Genomic DNA, 6,000 nt, shown 5'->3' on the forward strand with positions numbered 1-6,000 from the left:
CGGACTATCCAGAGTTTTTTCTAATTTTTCATTAGTGCCTACCACCTTTTTCACCATGACCTGCTTGCGCAGTAATATAGAATCTTTGGGAGATGTAATACAGAATAAGAGAAAAAATACCCCCCTCCCTTTTTTTTAAATTTTCACAATGCTTATCGCCACCTTCTATCAACTACAAGCCCCCAAAGTACCAGCCTTGTTTGGAGTACGTTAGCTTTATTCTGGGTTCATCCAGTTTAAAGCACTTTATATAATAACAGCTTTGCCATTTAACATGCATGTTATTTGAAATTATATGAAAATATACAATAACAATTTCTACCTTCATGTATGTCGCGTTTATTTAAACGCGTAAGATTATACAGTTATGAAATCTGATAGCGAAAGCATATATTTATCATTATGCAAGGAACAAGATTTGGCGTGGGGAATCCTGTAATACAGTCAGCTAAGGTTAAAAGTGTACAGTAACGTACAGTAAGGTAATATTAGGTAATCGTTTCCACGCCCACCAAATGACGTTCACATGGCTATCAGAAACGCACATCTAAAATCGTGCCTCTCTTTCTCTCTACTCCCACGGCCGAGCTGGGTTTATTGAGATTTAAACGGAACGCACTCGTTCATTATAACGTCTACATACTCAATTACGACAGCGCAGTAACACGCACATAGGACATGCGACGAACGCACACCCCGAGTTCAAGATGGTTCTATCTCAGTTTTCCTACGATGCTGATCAATTCGAATGCAGTTGTTTCAGTAAGGAACTCTTTGACCCTTAAATTAATCAAATGACTAAAAATTGGTCATTTTAAGTTCATGATAAAATTAGTCTATTTCAGTTCACTTCACAATACAGGGGTGGATTCAGGATTATTTGAAGGGGGGGTGGCAGGGGCGGATTTAGGCCGTCTTCTGGGTCTTCCGGAAGACGGTCAGATTTTCAAGTTTACATTGACGGGTATCTATTTTTTTCTGTCGGAAGACGGTCAAAAATTGGAAGTTGGCTCAACAAAGATAATTTGGAAGACTGTCAGAAAATATCTCTGGATCCGCCCCTGGGTGGGTCCGCAGATGCGAAGCCGACCCTCCCTCCCCCCCCCCCCCCTTTGGCGTGGGGTTCGGGGCTTGCTAAAGGGCCCCGAGAAATTTTGGTATTTTAAAGGTCAAACGGTGCCATTTGATTCAGCTGATCAAAATTTCAATTTCAAGATGGGACCATTGGTGGGATTTTTTCAGAAATCGAAGGGGATGGGGTCAGGATTCCCCTGCGCCCCCCCCCCCCCCCCCCCCCCCCCCAAATTCGCCACTGCAAAAGGCCACTTTAATGAAGTATTGGCTTAAGATTACCGGTGTCTTTTTTTTTTTTTTTTTTTTTTTTTTTGTATCAGGCGCACGAGTAAAATTCTATTTGATTGGTCAACTACTCATTTTTCTTGAGTTGGATTTAAGACAAATTTCTGGTTAATAGTTGCTTTGCGAAACAGGTTCTACGAACACTGAGGAGCGTCCAAAACCGGGAAGGAACAATTTTTGAAATTCAGGGTACAGGTGCAGCGCTTACACATAAATACCACCACGAATTGCTGTCGCCATCACTGCTATTTTTGTCGGCTGTCCGCGCATAATATCAAACGAATTTTGGGAGTTCTTGAGAAGGTGAATTAAATTGGAATTTCTGTTTTAACGGTAAGATGAAAGATGTAATGGCAATTTTAGTACAGGTTTTATTATTCATAAAATTTTAACGGGTTAATATATTTTGTCCTCTTTTTTGTGCTCTCGTCCTGGCTTTTCACAGTAATTTTCATTTGAATATTTATTTTCTACCAGATGTCTCTTATCGCCTCGAAATTGCTGGCGCAGCTGATGATACTTGGCATCGTCGCTCTACAAACACGGCCAGCCGCGTCTGCGGTTTTCTTACCGTTTCAAGGTTTCCCGTTTTTTGGACCATTTGGGAACAACTTTGCTCAGCTCATCTCGCAACTCTTTTCTCCTGCAACCAACGCAGGGCAACTTTTTGGTGGACAGACGCAGGGAAACGCTCTGCAACAGCTTGCCTCGCTCTTCCAACCAACCTCAGGTGGACAGCAGGGAACGCAGGGAAACGCTCTGCAACAGCTGGCTTTGCTCTTCCAACCAACCTCAGGTGGACAGCAGGGAACACAGGCAAACGCTCTGCAACAGCTTATTGCTTCGCTCTTCCAGGGAGCCGCAGGTGGACAGCAGGGAACGCAGGGAAACGCTCTGCAACAGCTGGCCTCGCTCTTCCAACCAATCTCAGGTGGACAACAGGGAACGCAGGGAAACGTTCTGCAACAGCTGGCCTCGCTCTTCCAACCAACCTCAGGTGGACAACTGGGAACGGCCACCAACAGCATTCAATCCTTTTTCCTCACCTTGATCCGGCTAGCCGGCCAGTTCTGCCCGCAAAACCGTACATTGCCAATTTGCGTACTGTTGTGTCAAAACTTCCCGTTCTTGACTTTCTGTACATGAGGGCGGTGACATTTTTTATACCCTCTACCAGGGCCGCAGAGATGATCTGATCGCTATATATTCACAGAGAATGCTAAGGTTTTTCCTCTGCAAATTTCTGTACTGTCCATTTTGAAAAAAAAAAAAGTAATTAGTGACGTCATCACCCAGCTGGGTTTGTAGAAAAAAGACAAACTGTTAGAATCCTGTTATAGGCCTGATGTTAAATAGAACTTAATCTCATTAATAACAGATTAACTTTTGAAAATGTTGAGGGTTAAAAATTGAAAATAAATTTTCGTCGCACAAATTGAAATTATGATGTTGAATTAAATTTTTGTCACTCGTTTGAAAAAATTAAAATTTCGAGATTTTTTTATTATAAAGTCAATTAATATAAATACGACTTTGGTTTGAAGCTGACGAACTGATTTTATTTTGTAGTGTGATTGTGATCTGGACGGCTAACTAGCTAAGCTAGAAGCCCAACCGTGTCGGTTGATAGGCCTACTAAAAAGCCTTAAATCGGAAGGGACGTAGCTCGCACTCGGCTTGGTCGGCTCGACATTTATCCATTGCTATATATTTACCTGACAGTGTTTAAAATGGAAAATAAGGGGTTACAATTGGAAACAATCAAGGGTTCATTGGCCCGAAGGTTCTATATAGCGACTAAGGCTGTATTCCCAGAGCTTTTAGATCGATCTATCCCCGCGGGGAGTCTCACTAGATTACGGCTTAAATGTCCGTCCCGCCTACTACAAGCTGTAGGAGGGTAATTAACTTTCGTGTCCGCTCGGCTGACAGCTATTTAGCGTGAACCCCCAGGGAGTTAGGTCGATCTAAAGTAGATCGATCTAATCTCTGGAAATGGGGTCTAATTCGGACAAATGAACCTTCGGACTATTGCTACGGCCCGAACCCGCCAATGGGGGTCAGGTCAGCTTTGTATTTGAGGCCTGTCATTCCTAAATAATCCTGGATACTGGATGCTTTAACAGTATGTCCCCATTGTCCGACAAGATCCCGTGTGACGTGATGGAGAGCTGGACCAGTCCCCATTAATTTGCACAGGTGAGCCTCGTCATATATTTTGGTCACTTACAGGCTAACCCTAACCTGTATAATTAAATATGGAGGGTTGAATCTTTGTTATGCGAACCCTCAGTTTCGTCACACCGACCCTATCTGGATCTTGTGTTTTTCGTGAAGAAGCTCCAAGCCCTGATGTGACCACTACCTCGTACGGAGATAAACATATTGTTGTGTTCGTGCATTTTCCTACCTTCACCCGGTGTGCTCTCCCTGCGCGGAGAGCGCGCAATTATGGTAAGTACTGCGCACACCAGGTGGAGAGTCCAACTTCCCTGCCTGATCCCGGTGAGTACAACTCAACCACAGCTACCGTGCAGACGTGTACGGTACAGCCGACGAAAATAATCAGAATTGAGACACAATACACAGTGATCTACAATCTCACTCCGTAAGTAGAACCAGTGAATACTTTATTGGCGACAAGGCATTCGTAACTTGTAATTTTGCGGGCCTAAAGCTTAGTTTTCGCTGCGATCTAGCTGAAAGTAGATTGCGCGGGAAATTCCTTTGTCTAACATCCTTTTGAATAATTGGGTGGAGCGGCGGTCAAAATTGTAGTTTCAATTTTGGATCATAAAGGTTACCGCTTCAGGAGACACTGGTATTTGTTGCGTATCTACTGTATTTTCAGTGCTTACGTGTGTGAATTGTGATATAAAGGAGACGTTGGTCTCATTCCCCTGTGTGTTGTTATCAAAGCTGAATTTTTCCCAAGACTGAGGTGCACACGTAATATTTTAGTTTCTTTGTTTCTTTAGTTTATTTGAAAGAATAAAATATTGACTTCAGTGTTGTTGTTGATTATTCTTTTGTATTTTAGATAGGATTCTGAACAGAATTTCTGTCTAAATTCAACTTATTGCGTTGTGTGCCGAAGTCTTCTTTCCCCGAATTTGAATTAACTGTACGTTTTTGGATTCTATTTATAGTGAATTTCGCTATAAGCTTGGTAGTGTATTGTGCTTTGATAGGTGAAATTATTTTGAATCAATTTAATTTTCGCTTACAAATGTACAATGGCGAGTGCATCAAGGTTGCCAATCAATCGTGCGACTTACGATGAGCTCGTTACGCTGCCGGGTATAGGTCCTAAACGTGCAGAAAGGATAATATACGCTAGAGAGCAAGGGATCCCCGTGACCAGATCCAACATTTTGAAAAATTGTGGATCCAATACCGGATCAAATAAAAGCAAATATTTCTCTTTTGGGGGTACTCACAGTAGTGAATTAGGATCTGAAGTCAACATAGGTGACCTAGACCCTAGCGTATTATCCACTCAAAAAACTCATTACACAACTTCTAAAGTGACTTCCTACATTCAGCATGAAGGAAGAGCGGCTGCTAAGAGATATAGGGCGGAATTTGAAAAAATTCTCAAACTGGGTGAGAAAATTCAACACCAAGAACAAATTTCTCGCAGTAAAAATATAAAAAACGCTGCTAATTATTCACCATCAACGTATTCTAAATTAAAATCTTCTTCAAAATCCCATTTTCACTCAGCTATTGACCCAAAATCTTTCGCATCGCAGCCAGCTACTTTAGCCTCTGAATACGACATTTTTGCTCTGCCTTTTGAGAGGCTGCGTGCCAATAACAAAGATAAAAAAGTAACATCTTCTGTGCATGCAAAGTCTCCAGGCCGCGTCATGAACCCTGATACTGTTACTTCCTTGCCGAATGGTAAAGACAGTAGTCGGCACTTTGCTCCGTCTGTCCATAAGGGTGATGTGAATTGTGATCTGTATCAGTTTCATGTTCCTAAACCCGGACGGCGGCAACGACATGTTGAGCAAAATTTTGCCGATACAGTTCAACAAAATCATGAATACCGGTCTAGTTCAATAGGAAAACATTATACGCGACCCAGAATCTCGTCTCCCGTTTTCTGTGACGAACCACTAATTTATGAAAGGGATAACAGTGAAAAAGAATACTTTCGGCTACCCAAACCAGAAAAAGTAGGTCCAAAAAGTAAAAAGGACAGAGTAGACCCCAGTGATTTACCTAAACAATTATCATTTGACGGAAACAGTGACGACTGGGAGTCTTTCAGAAAAAGATATGAAAGTTATCGCCAGATAAAAGAGTGGTCAGAAAACGAGTGTCTGGACTACCTTCTGTGGTGTCTTGAAGGCGAGGCTTTGGCACTGTATAATAGCCATCTCAGAGCAAATAAAAATGTGTCGTACACATCTATAATGAAAGAAATGGACTTAGTGTTCGGGATTAAAAAACATCCCGATTCGGCTCGCCTGGCATTTCATACTGCCATTCAATCGCAAAACGAAACGCTAAACCAATGGCTGTGCCGCGTTTTGTTATTGGTCAGAGATGCTTATCCTGATAAATCGGAGTCTTTTAGGACAAAAGAAACAATATCAAAATTTTGTCAAGACTGTATTGATCAGGATGCTG

Source organism: Lingula anatina, chromosome 9 (assembly GCF_051362555.1).
Source record: "Lingula anatina isolate TDL-2025a chromosome 9, LinAna3.0, whole genome shotgun sequence".
NCBI lineage: Eukaryota > Metazoa > Brachiopoda > Lingulata > Lingulida > Lingulidae > Lingula > Lingula anatina.